Source organism: Bos grunniens, chromosome 16 (assembly GCF_055505025.1).
Source record: "Bos grunniens cultivar Pamir isolate PY7600 chromosome 16, Bosgru_T2T1.0, whole genome shotgun sequence".
In the NCBI taxonomy this organism is placed as follows: Eukaryota; Metazoa; Chordata; class Mammalia; order Artiodactyla; family Bovidae; genus Bos; species Bos grunniens.
Genome location: NC_141180.1, coordinates 2,765,522 through 2,781,470, shown reverse-complemented (window position 1 = coordinate 2,781,470; position 15,949 = coordinate 2,765,522). Strand labels below are relative to the sequence as shown.

The window sequence follows — 15,949 nt, the reverse complement described above, 5'->3', positions numbered from 1 at the left end:
TTCTTTTTAATGGCTGAGTAATACTCCATTGTGTATATGTACCACAGCTTTCTTATCCATTCATCTGCTGATGGACATCTAGGTTGCTTCCATGTCCTGGCTATTATAAACAGTGCTGCGATGAACATTGGGGTACACGTGTCTCTTTCAGTTCTGGTTTCCTCAGTGTGTATGCCCAGCAGTGGGATTGCTGGATCATAAGGCAGTTCTATTTCCAGTTTTTTAAGGAATCTCCACACTGTTCTCCATAGTGGCTGTACTAGTTTGCATTCCCACCAACAGTGTAAGAGGGTTCCCTTTTCTCCACACCCTCTCCAGCATTTATTATTTGTAGACTTTGGATCGCAGCCATTCTGACTGGTGTGAAATGGTACCTCATAGTGGTCTTGATTTGCATTTCTCTGATAATGAGTGATGTTGAGCATCTTTTCATGTGTTTGTTAGCCATCTGTATGTCTTCTTTGGAGAAATGTCTATTTAGTTCTTTGGCCCATTTTTTGATTGGGTCATTTATTTTTCTGGAGTTGAGCTGTAGGAGTTGCTTGTATATTTTTGAGATTAGTTGTTTGTCAGTTGCTTCATTTGCTATTATTTCCTCCCACATTTTTTTTTTTTAATCAGACTCATCCCATACCTTCTACCGTACACATACCTCAACTGTTTAGTCACTAAGTCATGTCCAACTCTTTTCGACCTCATGGACAGTAGCCTGCCAGACTCCTCTTTCTATGGGATTTTCCAGTCAAGAATACTGGAGTCAGTTGCCATTTTCTTCTCCAGGGGATCTTCCTGATCCAGGGATCAAACCCACATCTCCTGCACTGGCAGGCGATTCTTTACCACTGAACCACCATGGAAGCCCCAATATGGATCATAACTCTATACTAAAAATCAAAACCATAAAACTGCTGGGGAAAACATGAAGGAGAAAATCTTCAAGACTTTAAATTAGACAAAACTTACTTTGATAAAAGAGTAAAAGCATTTGCCATAAGGAAAAATAGTTTAGTTAGACTTCATCAGAATTTTTAAATTTCTATTCTTCATAAGACACTTGGAAAAGAAAAAATAAGCCATAGATTAGAAAGAAAGTGAAAAGAAAGTGAAGTTGCTCAGTCATGTCTGACTCTTATCGACCCCATGGACTGTAGCCTACCACGCTCCTCCGTCCATGGGATTTTCCACGCAAGAGTACTGGAGTGGGGTGCCATTGCCTTCTCCAGAGGATCTTGTTGACCCAGGGATCGAACCTGGGTCTCCCACATTGTAGGCAGACGCTTTACCATCTGATCTACCAGGGAAGTCTTCCTAGATTAGAATAAAGTATTTATAATTCACATATGTGATATAAAACTTATATCTAGAATATATGAATACTCTAAACACAATAGGAATGAAAGAAACAGTGATTTTAAAGTGAGAAATGATTTGTAAAGACACTTCACAAAAGATATATGAATGGTAAATAAGCACATGAAAAATCCTAAATATTAATAATATTAGAGAAATGCAAACCAAGCCCACAATGAGCTAACACACATCTATTAGAATGGAAATATTAACAAACAAATGAAATTTATCAATATCAAATGCCGGCAAAGATGTTTAGAGCAACTGGAGTTTTTCAAAGGTTGCTGGTAGAACTACAAAATGGTACAGCCACTATGGAAGTAGTTTTTCACTTTCTGGTAAAATTAGCATACACTAATCATGTACTCAAACAACCCTATTGCTCAGTATTTACTCTTGAGAAACGCAAACTTATATTTATATAAACACCTGGACATTAACGTTTGTAACAGTAGTCAAAACCTGGAAACAGTCAAAATGCACTTCATGTGGAGAATGGAAAGACAAATCGTGAGTTCTTACAGTGGAACACTCCTCAGAAAAAAAGGACAAACACATACTGACAATATAAAAATATGGATGCATTATGCACATATGCAAACATGCATAGTAAGCGTATCATGATAAGTGAAAGAAGACAGACTCCAGAGGTTTCCTGCTATAGGATTCTGCTCTTATGATGCTTTGGAAAAGGTAAAACTGTAGGGATAAGAACTCCAGTTGTCAGAGAATGGGGTTAGGGAAAAGGGTTACCATGGGTAAATTTTGAGGGGTGGTAACTGGTTGGTATCTTGATTTTGCTTGCATATTTGTGAAAATTCACAGGACTATACGCTTAAAAAGAGAAAATAGTGTACCTTGATAAAACAAGAAAAAAGCCAGCTGAGTTTTTTACAAAATCATTTGTATGAAAATTAAGGTCTGATAAATCTAATACAAAAATTAAAAACTTGCTTTCCTACTAAAACTTGTTTGTAACCCCAAAATCTACATCTGTGACACGTTCAGGGTCACATGTAGCCACATGTAGATGGGGAAAAATTTGAGTCGCCCAGTGACCACGTTCCCAGCTGAAGTCAAAGAAGGTAATATTCAGGTGGCATGCTGAGACAAGGGTCCTTTTCCTGGTCTGTGTAGTAATATATTCACACATATCTGTGCTTTTTGTGGGTGATTTTGCTCTTTAAAATGAACCCTAAGTATAGTCCTGAAGTGCTGGTTCATGTTCCTGAACTGAGATAGGCTCAGACATACCTTTTGGTACCATCTTCTTAAATCCAATTTAAAGAGCATCTCTACCTGTAAGGCAGTTCTTGGGTAAGCATGAAATATGCAGACTCTAATAACTTTAATTACTACAATCTTTTCATCTTTTAACTTAAATAGCATCTATTTAATGCATTTTTCACTTTTCCTTTGACCTCACTTTGAGATTACTGTGTATAGTTGAAGAAATAATATCAACGTAAAGTTAAGAAGTGCTTTTATTGACACTTAATTGAAAGCATTTTGTAGAATAAAGTTTAGTAATAATAGAAATTATTGAAGTAGATTTTTAAAACTTCACTTTTACAGTCATTTTATGAAGCAGGAAAATTATTACTCAGTTTTAGAGATGGAGCATCTAGATTCAGTGTGGTTGCACCTTCAAGGTAAGAGAGCCGATCCAGTACCTCAGGAAACAGGACTGAACCTAGTGGGTCTGATTGCAAAGCCCTTGCCTGCAACCGTTAGGAGACAGCAGTGTTCGCAGACTTTCTTTTTCTTCTTTTGCCAATGAATGTTTCGTTTTAAAAAATAGTCCAAAATGTCCAAATAGTCCAAAGTTCAAGGTTCCTATTGCTTACAGTTCACATCATTTTGCCATTACAGCCAGCAAGTTTAGTTAGGGACAAAGTGTATATTAGAAAACTGTCCCTACAAATATGTCAATGATTAGATCATTCTTTCTGTTTATTGTTCTGTTCATGCAGGAGCATTCCCATGTGTTGTGTTTATAGCAACAACTAAATGTCTCTTTCTTTCTAAATAAAACTTTCCATAATACATTTTTTTCATGGGGGTGTAGGTGTTGAGAAAATCCTGCATTAACCATCTATATACATAATGTTTTCCAATTTACACGAGGAGCAAACAGCAAACTTGTCGGTCCAAGTTACTGTTCATTGTGTATCTTGTCGGCTCTGATCAAAAACTTGACCTGGAAGCTCAGGTGATACCTGAAATCTAGTTTCTGTCCTGAAACTTCCCCTAGAGTGTGTGTGCCAGCCTCCGTTGAATTATGCAAAAGTATACATATTTGCAAAACAATTATACAAAAATATAATTATCACCCTGCTTATTTAATATGCAGAGTACATCATGAGAAACGCTGGACTGGAAGAAACACAAACTGGAATCAAGATTGCCGGGAGAAATATCAATAACCTCAGATATGCAGATGACACCACCCTTATGGCAGAAAGTGAAGAGGAACTAAAAAGCCTCTTAATGAAAGTGAAAGAGGAGAGTGAAAAAGTTGGCTTAAAGCTCAAAATTCAGAAAACGAAGATCATGGCATCCGGTCCCTTCACTTCATAGGAAATAGATGGGGAAACAGTGGAAACAGTGTCAGACTTTATTTTCTGGGCTCCAAAATCACTGCAGATGGTGACTGCAGCCATGAAATTAAAAGACGCTTACTCCTTGAAAGAAAAGTTATGACCAACCTCGACAGCATATTCAAAAGCAGAGACATTATTTTGCCAACAAAGGTTCGTCTAGTCAAGGCTATGGTTTTTCCTGTGGTCATGTATGGATGTGTGAGTTGGACTTTGAAGAAGGCTGAGCGCTGAAGAATTGATGCTTTTGAACTGTGGTGTTGGAGAAGACTCTTGAGAGTCCCTTGGACTGCAAGGAGATCCAACCAGTCCATTCTGAAGGAGATCAGCCCTGGGATTTCTTTGGAAGGAATGATGCTAAAGCTGAAACTCCAATACTTTGGCCACCTCATGTGCAGAGTTGACTCATTGGAAAAGACTCTGATGCTGGGAGGGATTGGGGGCAGGAGGAGAAGGGGACGACAGAAGATGAGATGGCTGGATGGCATCACTGACTCGATGGACGTGAGTCTGAGTGAACTCTGGGAGTTGGTGATGGACAGGGAGGCCTGGCGTGCTGTGATTCATGGGGTCGCAAAGAGTCGGACACAACTGAGCGACTGAACTGAACTGAACTGATACACAAAAAAAGGACTTGCCTCCTTGGTAAAGAATCCATCTGCAATGCAGGAGACCTGGGTTCGATTCCTGGGTTGGGAAGATCCCCTGGAGGAGGGAATGGCAACCCACTCCAGTATTCTAGCCTGAAAAATCCCATGGATGGAGGAGCCTGGTGGGCTACAGTCCATGGGGTCACAAGAGTTGACACAGCTTAGCGACTAAACCAACCAACCATACACAAAAAAGGGAAAGAACTTATCATTTCTTGATTTTCTTTGGGCTTTATATGGTTAGTTTTGAGAGATAAGATAAATACAGAACATTCCATATAGACAATTTAAGTGATTTTGAGAAGTCTGGGTACCATTAAGGAATCTGAGAATTGTAATTCTGAACTTAAACCTTTCCCAGGTTAGTGTGATTCCAAACCTGTAAACTTAGTCATTGGCTGGGTGGAAGGAAGAGGACGCTAATTCTGATTCATCCTGCATGGATCCAGTTATGAATTCCTGCATTCTCTCAACTCACTTTAAGCATAGTGTGTGTGTGTGTGTGTGTGTGTGTGTGTGTGTGTGCCAAGTCACTTCAGTTGTGTCCCACTCTTTGTGACCCTATGGACTATAGCTGGCCAGACTCCTCTGTCCATGGGATTCTCCAGCCAAGAATACTGGAGTGGGGATGCCTTCTTCCCGGGGATCTTCCCAACCCAGGGATTGAACCTGCATCTCTTATGTCTCCTGCATTGGCAGGTGGTTCTTTACCACTAGCACCAACTGGGAAACCCTTAAGCCTAGAACTGTCATAATCGTCAAGTGGGGAAACATTATTTAAAAGTAAAACATGGATGGGGAACACGTGTATACCTGTGGCAGATTCATGTTGATGTATGGCAAAACCAATACAATATTGTAAAGTAATTAACCTCCAATTAAAATAAATAAATTTATATTAAAAATTTATACTAAAAAATACAAATGAACCAGTATATACCAGTTATCAGGAGAAGTACGAAGGATTAAGTCACAGCAACAGTGATGCCCCAAAGGGAGCCTTGGGTCACTGTCCCTTCAATTCCTACTTCTTCTAGCCACAGTATTTCCATCTTCTAATCAACTCAGCACGTCTGTTGGCCACTGAAGTATTTTGCCAAATAAAGCTATTGACTTTACAAAAGCAGCACCAGTAGTAATACATCAGTAGCCAATAGGATTTATTTTTTATTTTTATTTTTTGCAGTTGCATAGCACATATAACAGCTGTGTTTATAATGGCAGAAAAACTGGGTCTTAGGTGGTGGGGCTGAGAATTGCAGATGTATAATATCACTCAGACATTGGGTGTTTATAGTCCATTTCCACGGGAACATACTATTTCTTATTTCCTTTGATGTCATTAACCACTTTCCAAGATATATTTCTATATCCCCTTTTGTCCTCCTAAATCAATTTATCTTGAAATGCAATTAATGACTCTTCAAATCCACTCTGAAAACAAAATTGTGTTCAGATATTTTTCCTAGGAAAATATAAATTATAGTAATGTCTAATTACTGTATGAAGTATAGTAATATGTGAAAATGGAACTCCATAACACAAGAGCAAATAACTTGTTCTGGACCCAAAAATCCATTTCACTAATTCTATGATATTCTGAAGTGAGCATTCTGTTAAAAAAAAAAACAGAGTCACTAACGCATATATAGCATGGCTGGATGACATCACCGACTCGATGGACGTGCGTTTGAGTGACCTCCGGGAGTTGGTGATGGACAGGGAGGCCTGGTGTGCTGTGATTCATGGGGTCGAAAAGAGTCGGACACAACTGAGCAACTGAACTGAACTGGACGCATATATATGGAAGTTAGAAAGATGGTAACGATAACTTTGTATGAGAGACAGCAAAAGAGACACAGATGTATTGAACGGTCTTTTGGACTCTGTGGGAGAGGGTGAAGGAGGGATGATTTGGGAGAATGGCATTGGAACATGTAAATTATCATATGTGAAACGGATCGCCAGTCCAGGTTCGATGCATGAGACAGGGTGCTCAGGGCTGGTGCACTGGGATGACCCAGAGGGATGGGATGGGAAGGGAGGTGGGAGGGGGGTTCAGGATGGGGAACACGTGTGTGCCCATGGCTGATTCATGTCAATGTATGGCAAAAACCACTACAATATTGTAAAATAATTAGCCTCCAATTAAATAAATTTAAAAAAAGAGAGTCAAATAGAAGCAGTGAATCAGAGGATTAGATTTTCCCGTATTTCAAAGAACTTCTTTCTTTTTTCTTCATGTGGACAGCTGCCATCTAAAGCTCCATGAAAAGCTTGCACTTCTTCTGGGAGAATGTGTGATGGGACGTTATTCCAGGAAGAAGGAACTCGAGTTTCTCGTGCTTCTTCTTAGGCCTTGCATAAGGAAACTAAACACAGGATGTTTTCTTGGCCGTTGGCAGGCTAGCAACTTCTGGAGTAAGACCAGTGAGTAGATTTGATTTTAAAACTTACCACAACTTTTCTTTGACATTTATAGGCAGAGAGACAGATGTTAACTTGTAATAAACTTGAAAGCATAATTCCATTCTCAGAGCCATGAACCAAGTCTGAACTTTCCATGGCTCTATCCATTCAGCCATCACTTTTTAGTGTTTAATATAATTCAGTCTAGTAATTTTCTAGAAATTCTTCCTATTCAGATGAGTTGAAATACTGCAGTACTCTCTTTCTTTTTAACCAGCCCTGTGGTGTTAAGTTGCCTCCGTCGTGTCCAGCCCTTTGTGATGCCATGCACTGTGGCCTGCTAGGCTCCTCTGTCCATTCTCCAGGCAAGAATACTGAGTGGGTCGCGATCTTCCCAACCCAAAGATCGAACTCATGTCCCTTACATCTCCTGCATTGGCAGGGGGGTTCTTCACCGCTAGGGCCACTTGGAAAACCCTTTTACTGAAGCATAATTCAAATATCATACAATTCACCCGTTAAAAATATATGATCCAGTCTTGTTTAGTATACTCAGAGTTGTGCACCTGTCACTACAATCTAATTTTAGAATATTTTTCATTCCCAAAAGAAATCCTATATTCACTAGCAGTCATTCATACTCTATCCCCAAACTCTGGGTAACCACTTACTAGTTTCTGGAGATGTGCCTACTTTGGACATCTATGTATTGAAGTCATACAATTTGTGGTCTTTAGTAGCAGACTGGTACTTAACATAATGTTTCCAAGGTTCATTTAAGTATGAACTTGTATTCCTTTCCTTTTTATGGCTGAATAATATTCCATTGTGTATGTAAATAGATATAAATATATAATATTTTATGCATTTATTAATTCATGAAGATTTGGTAATTTTCCACTTCTTGGCAGTCATGAATAGTGGGTACTATATATTCTCATATACAAGATTTTGTATGAATGTAGGCTTTCATTTCTCTTGGGTATATCCCTAGGAGTAAAATTGCTCTAGAAACTCTATGTTTAATATTCTGAGGAACTGTCCAACTGTTTTCCAAGGCAGCTGTACAGTACTGTATCCCCAACAGCAATGTGTAAGCATTCTCATTTCTCCACCTCTCCAACACATGGCATGGTCTACCTATTTGATTATAAATATCCAAGTAGGAATAAAGGACAAAAACACATAAGCACTGCATTGTGCTTTGGCTTGCGTGTCCCTGTTGACTAGTAACACTGAGCATCTTTTCAGGGGCTTACTATCCCTCTATACATCTTCTCTAGAGAAATGCTATTTGGATCCTTTGTGCATTTTAAAATTGTGTTGTCTTTTTACTATTGAGTTGTAAGAATTGTGTATCATATATTCTAGATCCAAGTCCTTTATCAGATAAATGATTTACATTTTTTCCCTTCCTTTGGGTTGTCTTTACAGCTCTATACTTTTCAGTTATGGTATTTTTGTTGCACAGCAGTTTTTGGTTTGATAAAATCAAATTTATCTACATTGCTTTTGGTAGGTTGGGCTCTTAGTGCTGTATTTAAGAAGAAATTACTTAACTCAGGGTAACTAAGATTTACCCCTATGCTTTCCTCTAAGAGTTTGACAGTTTTAGCTATTACATATAGGCCTATGGTCCAATTTGAATTAATATTGTGTATGGTGTTTGGAATGGCTTCATTTTTATTCTTTTGCATGTGGATATCCAGTAGTTCCAGTACCATTTGTTGAAACTAGTATTTTTCTCCATCAAATGATTTGGCCTCATTGTTGAAAATCAATTATCGTAAAGGTAATGGTTTCTTTTTGTACTGTAGGCTCTGTCTCATTGATCTGTTAAAGGTAATGGTTTCTTTTTGTACTGTAGACTCTGTCTCATTGATCTGTATGTCCCTGCTATGTCAGTACCATGCTGCCTTGATTATTCTAGCTTTGTAAAAAGTCTCGAAATCATGAAGTGAGGTTCTTACATTTTTATTCCTGTTTTTCCAGATTGTTTTGACTGATATATGTGCTTTGCAATTTCCTGTGGATTTTAGAGCTAGTTTGTAAATTTATGCAAAAAAGCAAGCTGAGAGTTTGACAAAAATTGTTTTGAAACTGTAGACCAGTTTAATGAGTGCCGACATCTTGACACCTTAAGTCCTCTGAGCTAGGAGCACAGGAGGTTTTTCCATTCTTCCATGGTTTTATAATTTCCTTCAACAATGTCCTGTGGTTTTCTGAATATGAATTTTGCACTTCTTTTGTTAAATGTGTTCCTAAGTATTTGATTCTTTTTGATGTTAATAATCATTTTCAGATTGCTTACTGCTGAAGTATAGAAACACAATTGATTTTTATATATTGACTTTTATCCTGAAATGTTGCTGAACCTACTTACTACTTCTAGTAGTTTTTTAGTGAATTCCCTATTTTCTGTATTCAAAATCATGCCATCTGTAAATGGAGGTGTACTTCGCTTCTTTCTTTCCAGCCTGGATTTTTCTAAGTTCCATTGCTCTTCTAATTGCCCTATCTAGAACTTTCAGTAAAATATTGAATAGAGGTGGTATAAATGCACATCCTTATTTTGTTCCTGATTTTATGGGGAAAGCATTTGGTCTTTCACTATTAAAAACACTAGCTTTCTGTTTTTCATAGATGTTTTTATCATTTGGGAAAACTTATATTCCTGGTTGTTATGGATTTTTACCATGAAAGTATGTTGAATTTTGTCAGTGTTTTCTATCTATTGACATGATTGTGTGTTTTTGTCCTTTCTTCTATTCAGTTCAGTTGCTCAGTCATGTCCAACTCTTTGCAACCCCATGGACTGGACTCCTTTCTTCTATTAATAAAGTATAATTAATTTTCCCATTTTGAATCAAACCAGATTGAATCCCCTTTGGCCATGATGTATAATTTTCTTTTTTGTGTTGCTAGATTCAGTTTGTAAATATCCTGTTGAGAATTTTTGCATCAATTATTATAAGAGCTATTGGTACGTGGTTTTATTTTCATGAGTTGTCTTTGTCTGGTTTTGATGTCGTGTTAATGTTGACCCTGCAGAATGAGTCTAAAGTCTTCCTCCTTTTCCTGTTTTTTGAGAGGAGTCTGTGAAGTCTTGGTAATATATTTTTTCAGTGTTTGGTAGAAATTTCCAGTGAAGGCATCTGGAACTATTTACATGTTCTATTTCTTATTAAGCTAGTTTTGATTGTTAGCATCTTTCTGGCCATTTCATTAATATTATTTCATCTGTTGACATATAGTGGTTCACAGTTTTTTCTTGTAATCATTCTTATTTCTGTGAAGGAAGTAGTCATATTCACTCATTCCTGACTTTAGTTATTTGAGACGTCTCTTTCTGGCATGGTCATACTGGCTAATCATTTGTCAATTTGTTGATCTTTTCAAATAAATATCTTCTGATTTTGTTCATCTTCTCTGTTGTTCGAGTGCACAAATTTTGGCATATTGTAATTTCATTTTCATTCACCTCAAAGTATAATGTTTCCTCATTTCCTTTGTGATTCCTCCTTTGACTCACTGGCTATTTAGGAGTACATTTTAAAATTTCCACATATTAGTGAGTTTCCCAAATTGCCTTCAGTTATTGAGTTCCAATTTAGTTCCATTGTGTTGGGAGAACATCCTTTGTATGATTTAAATACTGTTAAGTTTGTTTTAAAACTCAAAATGTGGTCTACGCTGGATAATATTTCATGTGCTTGAGAAGGAGGGATTTGGCAGGGCAGAATATTCTATACATGTCTGTTAGCGCTGATTGGTTTATAGTGCTTTTAAAGTCTTCTGTATTCTTACTGATGTCCCAAAAAGTTTTCTATTTGTTACTAAAAGTGGGTTAGTAAAATTTCCAACTACTTTAATTGTCCGTTTACCCCTTTGGCTTTGTCAGGTTTTGCTTTATGTATTTAGGAGACTTGTTTTCGGATGCATATGTGTTTTTAATGATATCTTCCTGGTGGTTGACCTTTTCATGATAAAATGTGCTTCATTGTCTTCAGTCACATTTTGTTTCTTTCAATATCTGTTTTGTAGGATGTTAGTGTAGGCTCTCCGGTTCTTCTAGGATTGTTATTTGCATAGTATATAATTTTCCTTTCTTTTACTTTCAACATATTTTTATCTTTGAAACTAAAGTGTGCCTCCTGTAGGCAGTGTGGAGTTGGACCTTGTTCTGACACAGCCTGACAGGCCCTGCCTTTAACTGGAAAGTCTAAGCACTCACACTTACTCACTATTGATGTGATTGCGTTTATGTCTGCCATTTTGCTTTTGGTTTTACGCCTGTCTCATGCCTTTTTGCTCTCCGTTCTTCCCTTCCTGTTTTTTTTTCTCACATTAAGTGATTATTTCCTGTGTAACACTTTGATTCCTTTAATTAGTTTAACTTAAAAATTAGTTTTCTTAGTGTTCGCTCTAGGGTTTAAAATACGTATCATAATAAACTCTATTTCAGGTTTATACTAACTTAATTCTAGTGAGATAGTGAAAATTTACTCCTTTATTTTCTCTTCCCCTCTTTAGCAGCAACAGTATTATACATAATATGTTTATATATATATTATAAATCCAACAGTACAATGGGTTTATCACTGTTACTTTACCTAATTTCATGTCTCTTAACAAATTGAGAAATTAAAGGGGAGCAAGTATATATGGTTTGTTACATTAACCTTGCTTTTCATTTCTTCCTCTTAGAGTTACCATTTGGTGTCAGTTCCTTACTCCAATATAGCTTTGCTCCCACTCACCTTTTTCATGCTTTTATATTTTATATTACATATGTATTAATTTCCTCTGTGGTATAAACTCAACAATACAATTATATGGATATTGCTCTATGCACTCGTTTTAAAATAAGTGGAGAAACATGCCGTTACACAGTCTTACTTACCTGTTTATCTTTACCAGTCTCTCTCTTTTGTCATGTGGATTTGAAATACTCTCCAGTGTCACTTGGTTTTAGCCTGGAAAACTTTCTTTAAGGTTTCTTATAAGAGTCTATTAATGAATTCTGTTTTTATTCATGTCGGTATATATTCTGAATTTGTTTTTGAAAGGTTGTTTTGCTGGAAATAAGATTCTTGGCGGACTGCTTTTTTTATCCAACACTGAATAGCACTTGTATTTTGGTATCAGTTGTTTCTGATGGGAATTCAGCTTTTAATCATATTGGGGTTCCCCTTTAAGTAGAGACATCTTTCTTTTCCGTGTTCAAGGTTTTTCTGTTTCCTTTCAGTTTTCAGCATTTGGCTGACTGATGTGTCTGTATGTGGATCTTTGAGGTTTTATCCAAATGTGTTAATCTATTAAGCTGCGTAGATGAAAGTTTTTCATCAAGTTTAGGAAATTTTCAGCAATTTTTTGAATATTTTTCCATTCCTGTCTCTCCTTTCCCCCAGATACTCTTACCGCGCAAGTGTTAGGACACTGCATTTCTCAGAGGCTCTGTTACTTTTTATTCATTCTTTTTTTCTGTTCTTCAGATTGTACCTTTATATATTTCCGAGTTCACTGATTCTTTCTTCTGCCAGGTCAGATTTATTCTTCATCCCCTCTTGAAAATAGTTTTCCTTTTTATTACTATACTTTTTAACACCAGACTTTCCATTTGGTTCTTTCTCATAATGTCTGCCTCTCTTTAATAGTCCCTACTTGATGGACACTGGCGTTTTAAAATTCTTTAATCACAGTTTCCTCTGCCATCGAGGCTACTACAAAGGCACAATCTTTTTTTTCCTGTGTATCGTTCAAACTCTTGATGTTCCATAGTTTTTGGTTAAAAATGGAAATTTTAGACAATAGATGGGAGCCAACTCTGGATGCTGACTCCCCCACCCCCATGAGTTTCTGCTTGTTTGGTTGCTCGTTGACTGTTTCAGCTGGACTGGTGCAGGGAGGTCTGTCTCCCCTGCTTTGTGTGGCCTCTGAGGTTGCTCTCCAGAAGGGCTGGGGGAGTAGAATCAGAACCCAGTGTTCTCAGTCTGTTGTGCCTGAAGTAGCGGTTCGACCCTCTGAGTGGGTCTGGGTGGAAGAAAGGAGCTCTCGACCTCACCTGCCTGGAATAGAGCTTCTCCCACTTGGGGCTGGGGCGATGAGAATTCTGGTGTCTTGTCTCCCTCAGGGAGAAACGGTTGCCCTAGATTGGAAACTAGGGCTGAAGTGAACTCCGTCCCCTTGATGACAGCCCCCCAGAATAGCACCTCAATCCCACTGAACTGGGTTTGGGGCATGCCTTCAATATTGTATACCTTCACAGTTCTTACTCAGATCAGGAATTTTCCTTTAATAAATATTTCTCCATCTGCTTATGTCCTTAGGATAACTTCCAGAGACTTTAAATAGTTGATTTTTAAAATAATTTTTACCACTTATGGTTGTTTCCTTGGGAATAGAGTTCATAGATATACTTACCTGTCCAACCCAGAAGCGTTGCTGCCAAATCACCTTGTTCATCTTCACTGGAACTTGAGAGTATTTTTAAGTTCTTGCCATTGTCAAAACAACACAGAGTACGGTCACTTTATGGTCCTTTGATCACTCATCTCTGATTCCTAATTTTCTTTCGGACATGACAAGATGTGAAGAGAGGAGGGAGCTATAAAAGCTTTTTCTCACTTTATACTTTCAATTGCTGACTTAGAAAAGGTGCAAGTGAAGAACCCTAAGCCCTGCCAGCTATATTCAGCTTTTCATAGCTCTTACTAAAAGTTCTGCAGTGATGTGCTGTGCTCTGCTCAGTCACTCACTCATGTCTGGCTCTTTGGGACCCCATGGACTGTACCCTGCCAGGCTCCTCTGTCCACGGAGATTCTCCAGGCATGAATCCTGGAGTGGGTAGCCATGCCGTCCTCCAGGGGATCTTCCTGGGGAAGCACAAATCATACCCAGAGCAGCACTTTTGTTTAGTAGATTGATGATGCAATTTAGAGCGCCTCGATAAAGTTCACATAAATGTGTGCTGAAAATGTTTCTATGAAAATATATTTAAATATACCAATGGCTGAGAGAAACTAGTTAGTCTGAGTAGTTCAGATTTTTCCCCTAGTCTTCCAATACAAGAGAAAAAAAAAAACAAAAACCTTGTCCTCAACCCTTTGAGAGTTCTTGAAAATGTATACCACAAATACCATCTAGAGTGGTATAAGAGCCATCGCACATGTGTGTGCACGTGTTAATGTTGCCAAGGAGCCATATTAAAAGTACATAAAGCAATTTTACTACACATATTAACCACTTTTGCCTCTATAAGGTAGCGCTTAGGAGTGTAAATCATAAGCTAATACAAGTGGTAATGTAATTAAGTTGACTTCCCTGGTGGCTCAGATGGTAAAGCGTCTGTCTACGATGCAGGAGGCCTGGGTTCGATCCCTGGGTTGGGAAGATCCCCTGGAGAAGGAAATATAAATAATTAAAGTTTTTTGTTTAAAAAAATGGCACTTTCAGTTTCAACTCCAAAGTTGTCATTCCAGATCTTAAAACAAGAAATGATGTGAGCAAATTGGAAATAAAAAAGAGAATTTCTTGAGGCTGCAGGGCAAACTGGCGTCCAAAACTCTAGAGAGACAGACAGATACTGAGAAATGTGACTAAGTTCAACTTAGTTACTCAACCCATGAGTTTAAAGGTAAATTAACAATTAAGTGTTAATTTTGATGAATTTCTAGAATCTGAGTGTGGACCTCTTTGAGAGGGAAAAACTCCTTGTGGCTGTAGTTTTAGGGGATTCCCAATACTTTCACAGATTTTTACCCCCAAAAAACCCATCAGGTTTGAAGAATGAAGAAAATCTATCTTTGGCAGAAAGATTGGAAAAATAACCATTTTGACGTATGACCAGTGCTATTCCATAACAAAGGTCGAATCTTCATTGAAAAGAACTTTACCAGAGGCTTATCTCATGTAGGCAAGAAGGCCACTTCAAGCCCCGTAGACTTCCTGTCTCACCTGTGGAGTGGCTGGGAGGTGGGCAGAAGGGCGGACCAAAGATAAAAGGCACCTGCGAAGGCCACAGTCCAGGCGTGTATCATCAAAGCTCCCCTGCCTCACTTGCTCATGGAGCCAGTTAAGGGCAGAGTCTGGACAGCAAGGCGATCAAAGCAGTCAAAGGAAATCAGTCCTGAAAATTCACTGGAAGGACTGATGCTGAAGCTGAAGCTCCAATACTTTGGCCACCTGATGAGAAGAACTGACTCATTGGAAAAGACCCTGATGCTGGGAAAGATCGAAGGCAAAAGAGAAGGAGGCAGTAGAGGATGAGATGGTTAGATAGCATCACCAACTCAACAGAAATGAATCTGAGCCAACTTCAGAAGATAGTGAAGGACAGAGGAGCCTGGCATGTGGCAGTCCACAGGGTTTCAAAGAGTCAGACATGACTTAGTGACTGAGAAACAGCAATAACAAAAAAGATATCAAAGCACGTTAGTAGTAGCAAAAGGGACATTCTTGAGACAACCAGGTTGAAAATAAAACAAAAATATTCCAAGTTTATAAAATAAAAATTGAAAAATTCCCATTTATCAGTGTAAACAATAATAGCTCAAAGTACTCAACTGTATTTTGAGACATTACAGCAAATATCTGTAGATTGGCAAAAGTCCCTGGAACCAAGTCTTTCTGGAAAGAGTGGTTGATCAAACTATTTTTATGTGGTCAGTGGCAAAAGGTAGCTATAAAGTAATAAAAGTAATTTTCAAATGTGGGCTATATATTAGCTCCAAAGGATTATAAATTCTAAAAATAAGTCAGGTTTCTAAAGTAACTGATGTCTTTCCAGACAGCATCAATCTAGAAAATACATAACAATCATTGTAATGGAAACAAACTGTTCTCCCTGGCTTGGTTCACGTCTTCAGAATTGCTGTCCCTGCCAACACGTCTACTGACCATTCCAGCTCACTAGAACAGTGAGGAAGCCCAGAGGAAGTC

General features: G+C 38.1%; 1 long non-coding RNA gene and 1 other non-coding gene across 2 annotated transcripts in view; both read left to right on the top strand.

The window, feature by feature from the left end:
- LOC147356041 (uncharacterized) overlaps positions 1-15,949 on the top strand; it is a 50,955-nt gene that overhangs the window by 20,090 nt on the left and 14,916 nt on the right. Inside the window, exon 2 of the long non-coding RNA XR_015142998.1 lies at positions 6,852-7,030. This is a non-coding gene — a long non-coding RNA (uncharacterized LOC147356041). The remainder of the gene's footprint in view (positions 1-6,851; positions 7,031-15,949) is intronic.
- On the top strand, positions 14,330-14,401 carry TRNAR-ACG (transfer RNA arginine (anticodon ACG)). Its single transcript has one exon. It is a non-coding gene; the product is annotated as a tRNA-Arg (tRNA).